This window comes from Lissotriton helveticus, chromosome 11 (assembly GCF_964261635.1).
Source record: "Lissotriton helveticus chromosome 11, aLisHel1.1, whole genome shotgun sequence".
Classification (NCBI taxonomy): domain Eukaryota; kingdom Metazoa; phylum Chordata; class Amphibia; order Caudata; family Salamandridae; genus Lissotriton; species Lissotriton helveticus.
The window spans coordinates 807,307,302-807,322,481 of NC_136072.1; the positions used below are offsets into that span (position 1 = coordinate 807,307,302).

Genomic DNA, 15,180 nt, shown 5'->3' on the forward strand with positions numbered 1-15,180 from the left:
CAAGTGTGATGAAGCTCCAGCAAGGGTCGGGGGTGCCCCTGTCGCAGGGTTTCTGTTGTCACACAGAACTGTGGACAGAGGATTGGAACCTCGGCGAATTAGGGTGTCCCAAAACTCACGTTAGTAATCAAAAACTCCTTAGCAAGCTAGGTACAGTGTCACATTGGATATAACAAACTCTCAATGTTTAGACAATCCAGAATATGAACTTATAGTACCTCAGGATACGTGGAACTCATGAACAGTCGGTCGTTATAGATTTCTTAGAAACCAGAACATGGAGTTAAGAAGAACAGATGTGTATTTGAAATGTTTATTTACTAATGCCGTCTTCTCAGGCGTAGTACCTTAGATAATAAAAGTACATATATTATCAGTAGCAAAATTACCAGCATAGTTACTAGTACATAAAAAGTGAATGGTGATAGTATGTTAACATGCTGTAAATGAATAAGAGTTAGCAACACTTATAAGCAGCCGCGGGCCGTGGAGGGAGTTACGGTGAGGCAGGGAGGCGGGGAGGGGGAGAAGCAGGGTGGAGAATACAAGTACACATATTATCAGTAGCAAAATTACCAGCATAGTTACTAGTACATAAAAAGCGAATGGTGACAGTATGTTAACATGCTGTAAATGAATAAGAGTTAGCAACACTTATAAGCAGCCGCGGGCCGTGGAGGGAGTTACGGTGGGGCAGGGAGGCGGGGAGGGGGAGGGGCAAGGTAGAGAGGGCTCCACCCTGCTTCTCCCCTCCCCGCCTCCCTGCCCCATCGTAACTCCCTCCACGGCCCGCGGCTGCTTATATCTCACCCTCCCTAATACACATATTATATTATTTGCTAAGAAGGTCTCTTTGTGTTGGTTTAGGGCGTGCCCATACTTTAGTGTCTTAGATTTGAAGGAATCACATCACCATACACCAGCTCTCTCTTCATGTGAACCGCATCAACTGTTGTGTATGTGTGTTCGGCAAAGCAATATAAAACCCGCCTCATGCCCAGAATTGGAAGAAGTTGCACTTATGTTATGAGTATGAAGTCGTGGAGATCAGACCTCATAACAATTCTGTATCGTGTTGTTCTTGAAACTTTAGCACTCGCTGTACAGATATAGTTTAACAAGTAAAGCAGATAGTAGACCAATAACATATTATTCTCATGTAAACCACGATGAACTACTAGGTGGAAAGCTAAAGCAACAACTAAGTGTCGTGTGCAGAAGTTGCAAAAAAGGAAAAATGGCGTTTTAACCGGTAATGAGCCCATGCTAACTTAACACGGTGTAAAGATATCCAGGACCTAGATGACACCTCCTCATGATCCGGAAACGAACTGAATAAGATAATAGAAGTGCCATCTCATGAGAGCAGATTGCAAGTTTATATGTGGACGGTCCGCAAGGTAAAGCATTAAAAACTAGGAAAATTTAATGCTAAAGAAAAATAAAACAGCCAAGTACTTTATCGAGTCTTAAGCCAATAGGCAAGGTAAATAATAAAAACTTGATAAATAAGTCAATGAATTGTCAATGAAATGCTAGTACTCAGCATATCAAACATGAAAAAGGTCTATGACATAACTGTGTATGCAAAATAAGCTGCAACAGCCTCCAATAGGAAGTCACCGTCTTCATCCGAAAACAGTTCAGCCATCCAATTTAAAAGCGGAAAAGAACATACGTGCTCTCCCAGCACCGGATCCTCTATCACCATCAGAGGACAGCTCGGTGGGTTTTCAAGAAAGCTCTCTTCCAAGAAAGACTGTGCTGCCGCCAGTAAATTCCAGGGACCAAGTAGTCCATGCATCAATGCCACAGCCATAATCCTTTCGCCAGGACAAACCAACTCGTGAGTAATGATAGGAGTCATCAGCTGATTAAAGTCGACGTCAGGAGAAACCGGTCCGCAGAGACACAAATCAATGGCCCAATCGAAATCACAGGTCAGGCAGTGAAATACAGGCTGGACACAGGTGAAGTAGGAGAACCGAAAAGATAATCCATATGCCGTGCTTAATATCGCCAACGGCATTGTGCCATAATATTCTAGCATGCGATTGCGGAACAGTGTCAGCAGCTGCAGGGTCGGAGGTTGCATAGGAGGGACATCCATATTTAAAAATGTAAAAAAGCACAAGAGCGTCCGCTGGTAATGCAAGTAAAAATGCCAATCCACGAACCAGAGTGCAGAAAATACAATGAAAGGAAGCAGGGATGACTCCAAAGATTTTCTCAAATGAAGTCACGAGACCACTGGTAACAACTTTAAAAAAGTGTGTCAGGGACTTTGTGGAGGATGCGTTAAAGATAGTCGGAAACATGTTGCTGAAATTGAAAGGCAAATCTTAATTGAAAAGGGTGTGCACCTCTGTACGGGTGTTCGCTATGTGAAGTACGAAAGTTTCACGGGCCGAACTCAAGGCCACCTCTCTCTGAGACAAAAGAGCTCTTATTCTTGCCATGCCGTTGAAACGTGTCCCAAGGTTGGTATTTGTGGCCAGATTGAAAACTCCCTATGTTCATGTGTGGGAGGAAATAGAACATTTCTGCAGCAAATAACCCGTTCACTTACTGTTACGATAAAAGGAATACTTTTAATTAACTCAGAACAATCTTCATTATTGAGCATCAAATAACTACCATTTTCCAACAACTTGAACGTGGGGATGATAGCAGGAACTGGCGTGCCTTGCAACACGCAAGCCATATTTGGTCGGTGTTTGTTGCATGAACCGTGTAACTGTATGTGCCTACACATTAGTGAATGATCTGGCGTCTCAGTGCATTCCTCTCCATTCAGATAAACTTCTTGATCATCTTTGAAACATCTGTATGTGTATGGAAGCGACCAGACCTCATGAAGAAAAGCACTACCTAAAGGTTCATAACGACCTATTGGTATATATTTCATACAATTTGAAAACTTATATAAAGCAAAAGGCAGCGTTATTAAACCGTGGATAAGGCATGTTGTCAAAAAACCCGCAATCCTCTGCTGATGATGTCACTGAGCATGTCATGAATGATGTAATATGTGACATCATCAGCAGTGGATTACGGGTAATAGTATCTCTAGTTTACTCCCCTATAGCTGTCTTTATTTTAACATAAGTGTGTGTTTCCCTCCCTTATACTTACTGTTTTTGGTTCGCTTCCAGTTCGCGTACCGGCGAGCGAACTAGGAAGCGAACTAAGAGAAATAGAGGTTGGCACAGTTCCAAATATTGTACCAATTTTTTAATAACGGGGAGGTAGTTCTGAAAAGAACTTTTTTTTTAATTTTTCTGAACATTTTTTTACTGTTTTTGAATTTTTCGGAACAGTTTTATATTTTTGGGGGTTTTTCTTGGAGGGGGCAATGAAAACGATTCATTGTAAAGGGCTCAACAGGAGCAACAAAACAAAAAAAAGAAGTATTTATTATTTTGGGCGTTTCGGACAAACTTGCATATGATAGTCAATAGCTCTGTTGATCAGAGTGATGCTTCTTTCTCCGTAGGAAATGAATCCATCGCAAAATACGCAGGTGTGTTTTACTTCACCAAATCTCATTTGTATATTTGGCACCATCTCCCTGCCCTCTGGTCCCGTTACTTCCGGTACAACAGATCTTCTGGCCATAATAGGGAGATTATCTAGGTCGTTCCGAAACTGTGCAGCACTGTAGTTGTTAGGATGCCACCTAGTCATATGGCGATGCATTGTGTAGTTTCCGAAACTGTATTTTTTGTCGGTCCCTCTGGACAGTCTATCTTGACATATAAGGCAAGTTACGTATCTTGCATTTACTTTTTTCTGACCTTTGGGAATTTTAAAAAATTGCCAAATGAAGTTTTCTTTCCGGTGAGACGTCCTGGGCTGCTCAGGCAAAAACTGCCTCTCTTCGTGCTCGTCCTCCTGTTCCTCTTCTTCTTCTTCTTGTTGAATTATAACTTGAGCAGGTGGTCCACTCTTCCTTGGATGTGGTGGAGGTGGTGGGGAAGCACCAGCTGAAGCTACTAAAGAAGCCATTGCTCAGTGATCACAAAGGGTCTTTCTCTCACAATGATGAAAGTCAGAGTGAGGAAAGAAGGAGGGATTTTCATCATTTGGGAAAAACAAGAGTTCTCAACCAATCAAAAGTGTTCATTTTAGATTATATGACCTAGTCTTACATCATTAGGAAACCAAAAGTGAAATGAACCAATGAAAAGTGTTATTACCAAGTCACATGACTTGCTGTGTTTACGTTAAGCGCTTTGCAGGGCCTCCCGGTTTGCTTCCAGAAACCTGCGCTTTGCGACTCGCTTCGCGTACCAGTTCGCTAACGTAGCACGTCATATGACGTATCACGCGACAACGTGAAACGTCATGCGGACGGGAGGCGTCACGATGTTGTTTTCTAACGCGGCACTTGCGGTAAAGAAACGTTTACCGGCTCGCGGTCTATTTCGCGGCATCAAGGTCAGCTAACGGGAAGCTTCCCGATTCGCGAAGCGGGAACGAAGAAAAAAAAATATTAAAAAAAAAAATTATTCATAAACATATAAAATATATTTTTGGATTTAAAGAAGAATAAATTTTACAGCTACAGATATTAGCTGTTAAAAAACCAATGAAATTCACAGAAAAAACCATAGGTTATAGACCATATATAGTTAGGAATTAGCATTTACAAAACCTTGAAAATTCACTGAAAAAACCATAGGTTATAGACCATATATAGTTAGGAATTAGCATTTAGAAAACCTTATTTTACTCACACAAAACCATTGAAATTCCATATATAGTTAGTTGCACTAACTATATATCGCGCACCCGCAATCCACTGCTGATGATGTCACATATTACATCATTCATGACATGGTCAGTGACATCACTGATGACATCACTGATGACATCTCAAATGACATCACTGATGACATCATCTAGTGTCTGTGTGTTTTTGTAAAGTTTAAATACGTTTTACATATTGAAGAATGACTGGATGTATGGAAGACTGAGTGTGTGTGTGGCTGGCTGGGAGGTGTGTGACTCTGTGCATATCAATGTGTACTTGTATCAGTGATTGTATAAGAGAGTAAGTATGTGTTAGTATATGTGTGAAAAGTATGGTGTTCTGTGTTTAACTATAGATGAGGAAATCGAAGTGTGATTGATTCTTCACAGGACTGACTAGGTGTATGAGTGCATATGATAGTGTTGTAATAATAAGTGACTGTATGTATGAGTAATTGTATGGGTGAATGAGTGAATGTGTGTGTAGACGTACGAATCAGTGAGTGTGTATGTAGTAACTGGTATTGGTGTGTCATGATGTCATCAGTGATGTCATTTGAGATGTCATCAGTGATGTCATTTCAGATGTCATTAGTGATGTCATCAGTGATGTCACTGAAGTATGGTGTTCTGTGTTTAACTGTATAGATAAAGAAATGGAAGTGTGATTGATTCTTTACAGGACTGGCTTGGTGTGTGAGTAACTCCATGGATGAGTGGCAGTGTGTGACTGTCTGCATAGGTGTATGAGTGCATATGATAGTGTTGTAATAATAAGTGACTGTATGTATGAGTGATTGTATGGGTGAATGAGTGAATGTGTGTGTAGACGTAGGAATCAGTGAGTGCTTATGTAGTAACTGGTATTGGTGTGTCATGATGTCATCAGTGATGTCATTTGAGATGTCATCAGTGATGTCATCAGTGATGTCATTTGAGATGTCATCAGTGATGTCATCAGTGATGTCACTGACCATGTCATGAATGATGTAATATGTGACATCATCAGCAGTGGATTGCGGGTGCGCGATATATAGTTAGTGCAACTAACTATATATGGAATTTCAATGGTTTTGTGTGAGTAAAATAAGGTTTTCTAAATGCTAATTCCTAACTATATATGGTCTATAACCTATGGTTTTTTCAGTGAATTTTCAAGGTTTTGTAAATGCTAATTCCTAACTATATATGGTCTATAACCTATGGTTTTTTCTGTGAATATATATATATATATATATATATATATATATATATCAAATTCTCCCAAATTTTGCCGAAAATCAGCACTCGTAGGCACGTTGGTCTTAGTCTTTCCCGTATTTATTCCACAAAGTCAACAAACGCGTTTCGGCTACAAGCCTTCGTCAGTGTTGTTAGCGCGCGCGTAGCAGCAGGGCATTTAAAGGGTTGTCATGTGATTAATACATAATCACAAAGAGTGCGATCCCTTGTAAACAACTGTAAATATTGTAGTATATTATTACAGTCGGAGATACGCTAATAATCAGAATGCCAAGCCGATACACTGCGTAATGATTAAAGAGCAGGAAAAAGTCTATATAGACTGTAAGATGAGATATTTATACGTAAATCAATGTGTTTATATTTGCACACTCCAAAATGGCGCGACTTTCGCCGATATGCTCAAGTCCCTCCTTTATGCTATGTATTAATCACATGACAACCCTTTAAATGCCCTGCTGCTACGCGCGCGCTAACAACACTGACGAAGGCTTGTAGCCGAAACGCGTTTGTTGACTTTGTGGAATAAATACGGGAAAGACTAAGACCAACGTGCCTACGAGTTCTGATTTTCCGCAAAATTTGGGAGAATTTGAGCTTTATGTGATTGCGGGGGCCCCACCACCGCAGACTGCACCCACTCGTGAGTGACCCGTCGTTTGGGCAGGGTCGAGAGCTTGGAATATTTCAAGAAGGGCACCGTTGCAACCGCCAATGCGCCAGCAGACAAGGTATACAACGTGGATAGAGGATTACCGACGTCGATGCTACGACATCATCGGTCCAAGCTATTGAAGGCTCCTCTCCCAATTACGAAGGTGAGCGCATTCAGAATACTTGAGCGGCGGCGTAAAGCAGCTGAGTGACAGTAGGCGAGTGTTGGCATACACTTTCCCGTAACACAGAGTGACGAACAATATTTGTCACAGGACATGTACTGTGAAGATGCACGCAGAGATGCAGCGAAGGGGATGTTTAAAAGACAGGATACAGTAACTGCAAATACCAGCACACAACCCCCACAACAACACACAAAAACCAAATTGGACGAACTCCTCACTAAGCTAGAAAGACTATACGAGCACGAGGTGCGCAAGTGGTGGGAGGCAACAAGCCTCCAAAGTTACATTGATGATAAGCGAGTTCCCAGAGGGCTACGGGTTTATACCATTCCATCATATGAAAACCCAGACCCTCAGTTACTAACCGACTGGGCGGAACACACAGCAAGCTACTGCGAAGGAACTCTGTATATATTAGTCAAATATGCCTGGAGTGATCGGGAAAAGGCACTAGCAGAAATTACAACAGTAGAAGAGGAAATCCTAAAGGAAGGAGATGCCAGCACAATAGCAACATTAAAAGAACAGATGAAAAATAGACTGACCAAATACGAAGACAAGATCAAGACTAGAAAACAAGAAAAATACACGAGAGACGAGAATGACTACCTGCACGGGAGAGTGCTAACTTTTGCAAGAAAATACGACGCACCCAGAAAGGAAGTGATTCGGGAGAAAGCTTTGGGGATAACCTCACCAGAAGTCACATCTGAATCCGATGTAACGGACAATGAAGCAGTGGAAAATCGGCAAAAGAGATCCACATTAGGGAAGGCTAAAGGCGGACAAACCGCATCTCCTCCCCTTTTTCACCACAAATGCAACGTGATACGCCAGGCTTGGCTACGTGGAGGCAAGGTGAAACCACCAGAAAATCTAAACGAAGGACTCGTCGGGCAGGTGGCGGCCGGAAGAGGACGAGGGCAAGCGTGGAAAAGCAAGAAGAAGACCCACAAACGCTAAGATTGAAGGACTGCTTAACGGTAGTAAATTTAACACAAAGACAGTTGACCGAAGCAGAAGAAAACCTCTTAAGCCTTGGGCTGAGCTTTTGCCCAAATAATAAAAGCGAGTACACCCAAACGAGAATTGATCTGCACAGCTTTGTCAGGAAGCTCAAGTTGCATAAATATCATAAACTTAGATCAGCAACCAAAGGTCCAAAACTAACATTGAAAAGGATGACAGCAACAGATATACTAACGTGTGAGGACCTAAGAGGTGTTGAAAATCTCGAAAATCTGAGACTCGAACAAAATACACAGGATGGAACTGTGGTTGATAAAGCCAGGCGTAACAACATTGAACAAGAAAGAGAAGAAAGCGCCTTCAAACCAGCGTCCACCTTCTACCCTGCAATGCCATGGGATGCAATTGATGCATTCTCTGAAACAGTCCTGAAAGAACTGGTGGATATGAGAGCGCATCAGAGAACTTCGAAATGGAAGGACAATATATCACAGCAAGAAAGAAAAGCACTTAAAACCTTGCAGGATGATGAGGATATTATCATTAAGCCCTCAGATAAGGGCGGTAACGTCGTGCTTCTGACAAGAGATTACTATCATAAGGAAGCAGTAAGGCAATTATCAGACACCAACTACTATCATAAGACTGGCACTGAAAAGTATAATGACAGCGTATTACAGTATGATGAACTGGTAAATCAATGGTATAAGAGATCAATGCTTGGGAGCGAGGAAAATATTTTCCTACGTAGTAACAACCCGACAATACCAACTTTTTATCATCTACCGAAACTGCATAAAAATGCCACTGAGCCACCAGGGAGGCCAATCGTTTCATCGATTAATGGACTTACAGAAAACATGTCGAAATTTATCGACAGCTTTCTATTTCCCCTAGTGGTAACATTGAGATCCCATGTGAAAGACACTAAGGACTTTCTATCTAAAATAGATGATCTGGTATGGGACCCAACAAATCTAATAATGGTATTAGATATTACCAGTTTATACACGAACATCAAACATGAACTGGGGATAACAGCGATTGAGTATTTTCTCAACAAGAGACCGGCACGATATGCACTACACAATTGCATGCTGTTGGAGTTTGTCGAATTCTGCCTAGTGAATAACATCTTCCTGTTCGATGATCAACTGTATACACAGGTGTCTGGGACCGCGATGGGCACCTGCTTCGCTCCCAGCTACGCGAATTTATTCGTTGGCTGGTGGGAGGAGCGGGTGCCCATGGCGCTCGAGGCGAACGGACAGGTGTCAGGCAGGGTAGTGAGTTGGTACCGGTATATTGATGACCTCTTCATCGTGTGACAAGGGACGGTGGAGACGGCGCATCAGTATACCGAGGTCCTTAACAAGAACACCTACAACTTGCATTTCTCGGGAACGGTTAGTCCGGTGGCAGCGGACTACCTCGACCTGAGAGTGTTCGTTGAGGAAGGCAAATTACACACCTCGCTATACCGGAAGCCCACGGCAGGCAACTCCATCTTAAGGGCTGACAGCAACCATCCCATAAAACTCATACAAAGTATCCCCTATGGGGAATTACTTAGATTAAAAAGGAACAGCAGTAGGGATGAAGATTTCGAAGTGGCAGCAAAAAACTGTATCGAGAGATTTACCGTGAGGGGGTACGACACTCACGCTCTCACTAAAACACTGACCAGAGTAAGGAAGATACCAAGGGTGAGCCTGTTGCAACCTAAAACGAGCAAGAATTCAGATACAGGCGGGAAATTTAGGATGATCACGCCCTACAGCACTGAGTCATGGAATCTTAGAAGAATAGTTGCCAGTAATTGGCATGTTCTCCTAACAGATCCCGTGATCAAAGATGATATCCCCCCGAAACCCCAAATAACTTTTCGTAAAGCGAGGTCCCTAAGAGACAGCCTGGTAAGAAGCCATTTCGAGAAGAAGAAACCCAAGACTAATACACTGGCAGAAATGAAAGGCTTCTTCCCCTGCGGAAAATGTAAGGCCTGTGCAGGAAGCAAAAGGACCCTGTCATATTGGGTGGCCGGGGCAGAGATGAGAAAGCCCATCAAGAAATTTCTTACATGCAGCACGCCATTCGCAGTATACTGCCTTGTCTGCCCATGTGGTCTACGATACGTGGGCAGCACAATTCATCCATTAAAAATCAGGATATTAGAACACCAACGAGCGATTGAGAGAGTAGATCCTTCCTATCCAGTCGCAAGACATTTTGATGAAACACACAATAGGGATAGGAATAAACTACAGTATTTTGGTCTTGATCACGTCCCAGCGAGCGTCAGAGGGGGTGATAGGTTGAAACAACTTAGGCGCCTGGAATCTAGATACATCATTGATCTCATGACAAAGGCACCACTGGGACTTAATAGCGGAGAAGAACTGGCCGTACATCTGGGCAAATAAGTTTGAGCACCCGGACCATTAATATCTCGATAAATGGCATGATGGAAGGTTAAGAGAGATACTCGCTACAGAATATGATAGTCGCTTGATGTAAGATAATGACATGTGTACCTAGCTTAATCAATAGCCGATCAACTGTGTTCCTGTCTATGGTCATTGTGATCTTGTCAAATTGAGTTTGGTCAAGGAAAATGACAAGCATAGGTATATACTATGGATGAATGAATATCATAATGTATTGGACTATTGAAATTGAATCATGATGATTTCTTTATTTTAGTTTTGTGTTCGTTTTAGTTTTGGTTTTGGTTTTGACCATCTGAATTGGTGATCTACTATTGGACACCATGTGGGGCAAGGTACATGCATTAAGAGATGGTATCTATAAGATATAGTTAATGCTGAGACAATGCAGATTAATGTAGCAAGGTGGGACATAGGCCAAGGCAAAAAGTGGCCGACAATACATCCTGTATTAGCCATCAATGGATGACACTCGTACCCCTGGCATAAGTTTGAAATAGGGGGCTACCTGCCGATCCTCGGCTGTATGTAAAACTATGTGCAAATTGCAAACTGATCATGACGATATAATAATCACAAAGAGTGCGATCCCTTGTAAACAACTGTAAATATTGTAGTATATTATTACAGTCGGAGATACGCTAATAATCAGGATGCCAAGCCGATACACGGCGTAATGATTAAAGAGCAGGACAAAGTCTATATAGACTGTAAGATGAGATATTTATACGTAAATCAATGTGTTTATATTTGCACACTCCAAAATGGCGCGACTTTTGCCGATATGCTCTAGTCCCTCCTTTATGCTATGTATTTATCACATGACAACCCTTTAAATGCCCTGCTGCTATGCGCGCGCTAACAACACTGACGAAGGCTTGTAGCCGAAACGCGTTTGTTGACTTTGTGGAATAAATACGGGAAAGACTAAGACCAACGTGCCTACGAGTGCTGATTTTCCGCAAAATTTGGGAGAATTTGAGCTTTATGTGATTGCGGGGCCCCCGCCACCGCAGACTGCACCCACTCGTGAGTGACCCGTCGTTTGGGCAGGGTCGAGAGCTTGGAATATATATATATATATATATATATATATATATATATATTTACTGCTCCACTGCCAGACCAAAGTCGACGCACCAGCACTCACAGTAAGTTAAACCCAGTTAGGTTTATTGCACAAAAAAGTAAAACAAACGCGTTTCAGCTCTTGCCTTCGTCAGTGTCAACTTGCGACGGCGAGGCGGATGTAAATAACGGCAAATATAATAAACATAGAAAAGGGACTATTGTCCAAAATCATAAGCGCCATCTTGAAATGGCAAAATAAACCCAATCGTAATCAAAATAAATTATATCAATTTGGGTACAGTGTGCTGCCGGGCAAATCAGGTAAATATTTGCAACCAAGTGATGTGGCCCTGGATGGGCACTCATAATTTACACAATTAATTTGATATTGTTGGAATTATACAGTTTGCACAGGCAGATATTGTCAAATGTAAGCCAAATTGTTATTAAGTTCTATAGTGATGCAGGTAGGGGAAAGAGATAATTATATAAAAACATACAGTGATCATAAAGCCCTAGATGGGCATACTATAAAAAATTATTATAGTCACTTGATAGACATCCGTAATTCATATCACAATTAATCATGCTTCTTAATAATAATATTATGCTGTATGTATCAGTTCGTATTATCCCCCAGCATGCCACTAGTTGGTTTGTCTAAATCATTTTCAAGAAATACTCAGGCATTGAGTCAGCTCATGGTTACTATCATTAATCAATGTTTACAGGTGTGATATTAATTCTTCTCCCGAGTTCAGGCCTCCCGGTGACTTTGTCTGGAGTTCGATGATATATCTCGACTCCAAACGTCTTAATTTGCGTTTGTAGTCCCCCCCTCTTAGATCCTGTGAAATGCAGTCTAAGCTGAAAAAACTAAGGAGTGTTCTATCGATATTGTGGTGTGTAGCGAAGTGACTAGCCATCGGATAGTTTTCATCTTTATTGGCGATGGCCCGTTGGTGTTCCAATATCCTTAGTTTGACTGCTTTAGTGGTACTCCCTACATAACGATGTCCGCAGGGACATCTCAGGCAATAAACAACAAATGGTGTAGAGCAGGTTATGAATTTAGGGATGTTGATCCTAGCTTCTTTGTGGGGTACTTGGTACGATAGTACTCTCTGACTTGTGCTACAGGCCTTGCATTTCCCACATGGGTATGACCCATGCATGGCCTGTAGTTCTCCTTTAGGTCTTACTCTCAACAAATGGCTTTGTACTAACTTGTCTTTTAACACTTTAGTTTTCCTAAAGGTTATCATTGGGTGATCCGATAGATCCTTACCAATGACCGCATCTGATTTCAGGATGCCCCAATTCCTGAGCATTATGGCTCCGACCCTATTCGCTGCCACCGAATAGTTGGTGATTAGTCTTATTATGCCATTGCCTCCTTTCTTGTCCTTGCCCTGCTTCTCTCTCAGAAGTGTTTGCCTTTCAGTATTCGATACTTTTCTTTTTTGCGTGCTGGAGCACCGTGTGGGAGTAGCCTTGTGATTTAAAGCATTTTATGCTTCTCTCGGCTGCCTCCTCAAAGTCACTGTCTAGGGAGCTGTTGCGTTTTATCCTCAACAGCTCTCCATAAGGAATGCTTTTTACGAGAGTTCCTGGGTGGCTGCTACGTCCATGAAGGACGGAGTTCCCCGCTGTCTCTTTCCTGTAAAGAGCAGTCTGAATTGCACCTGATTCTACAAAGACCCTAAGGTCCAGGAAGTTAACCTCCTGCTTGTTCATGTTGTAAGTGAATTTTAAATTCAAGTTGTTAACATTGAGGGCTGCTATGTATTTTTCTGCTGAGGATTCCGATCCCTTCCAAATAAGGAAGAGATCGTCAATGTATCTCCTCCAGCAGATCACCCTGTCCACCCATTCTGCCTTATCGTCGGCCCAGGCCACCTGCTTCTCCCACCAGCCCATGAATAAATTCACGTAGCTGGGGGCGAAGCAGGTGCCCATCTCCGTCCCCCTTATCTGTCTGTATCTTTGGTCCTGGAAAATAAAAATGTTGTTGTTTAAGCAGAATGATATAAAATCCATAATCATCTTGCTATGTTCCAGATACCTGGCAGATCGTAAGTCTAGGAAAGTTTTTACTGCTTTTATCCCATCGTCATGCCTAATACTCGTGTATAGGCTGGAAATGTCCATAGTTATCATTATCAAATCATCCTCCCACTCCACGTCCTGTATCTGCCGCAGGAAATCTTTGGTATCCTTCGTGTATGAACTTAGTTGGGTTACCCATGGAGCCAGAAAGGAATCGATAAACTTGGACATCTTTTCTGTTATATATATATATATTTGGAGAGAGAGAGATAGAGAGAGAATGAGAGAATGAGAGAGAGAGAGAGAGAGAGAGAGAATGCATAATGGATACATGTGAAATGTGGTAATATGGGTCAATATTGCCATAAAGGGGTTCTGATAGCATGATAATAACCCAAAAGGTAAAAGAACTACTTGTTTGTAAATGTCACCAGAACCCCTACATGGCAAGATAGGACCATAGTATACATGGGACCTGTTATATATTTATTAACAGGTTCTTTAGGGGGTGGTTAGATTTTTAAAAAAGCCATTTTTTTCAAAGTACAGCTAACAACGATCACAGATTGGAATTAGAATACTCAGGCTTTGTTTACTTTTATTGAATTAATTTCTAATAACACAATGGGTAAAGGTTTTAGTCAGTGGATGTAGGTGATTCTGAGGCTGCAGCTTTTTACTGTATAAGTAAGAATTCAGTGTGTTTGCCACTTAATTTGCCAACTTTGGAGAGTTCACCAAAATTGTTTATCTATCTCAAAGGGGTAAAATAATACTGACTGAAATGTACCACATCATTTTCATGTTTTGCTCCATAATTTTGATAAACCTGCTGTAACGTTTGGTCCTCCATACAGTGTAATCCTACTAGCTCTGGCAATGTTAAAGCTCTTAAGAGTGGTCTTGGATCCATATTTCACAGACAATAGTGAAATATTTACCATCATTTTCAGATCCCCTGTGAAATATGGGTTCAAATACCATATGCAGATGAGTAGAGTGTAAAATGCTGTTCATTACCATTGTTGAGTGTGGGGAGGAGCCAGGATTTGTGAGAGGTGAATACTACACATCTGCATCCATGGTTTATTCCTTGAAATTATTTAATGTGTGCCTATTTTAACAATCTGCTTTTTAAAATATTTCATTAGTAATTTATATATATTTTAACAGTACAAAAATAAACATTTCATTTAAAAATTGCAATAACTTATTCATTTTAGCCCTATTGCCTATAGTATTAACTTTCAAGTCCCTGACTCAATTAGTTTCTATGGTAGTGTGTTGCAGAACATGTGAGCAGCCATGTGTGATACTAAACCTAACTCAAAATTGATCCATTCAAACACATCAGATCTGGAATTATAAAATTAATTTACCAAAAACCTATATTATTTATAAGAACGAAAGGTAAACATAGTAGCTGCATTGGCACAGCTTCTCATCCGATGTTCAGACAAAATATTCGACCTTGCAGACTCCCACTTTGAGAATTGGCATCAGGTAGATTGTGCATATATGTGCAAACTTAGTCTAAATGGGACCAGGAAAAAACTTTCTAGAGGACCCACTGAGTGGGAAACATTAGACTTCTTAAAAAACCTGCAGTGTGTATGCACGTTTTACATCATTGAGCACAGAGGACAAGGACGGTGGCCTTGCAATGACTGAATCCTTCAAATCATATCTCACAATCACTGAGCAAGTACTATTCAAGCATAAAGCCATTAGGGGCACGGTAGTCCAAGACTCTTATCACGACTGGTATGACGACAAATGTGCTGAAAAACAGAAAGCACTTACCG

At 41.4% G+C, this 15,180-nt stretch overlaps 1 protein-coding gene across 1 annotated transcript in view; it reads right to left on the reverse strand.

The window, feature by feature from the left end:
• LOC144790897 (uncharacterized) overlaps positions 1 to 15,180 on the reverse strand; it is a 127,870-nt gene that overhangs the window by 34,433 nt on the left and 78,257 nt on the right. The gene's annotated exons all lie outside the window — the stretch shown is intronic.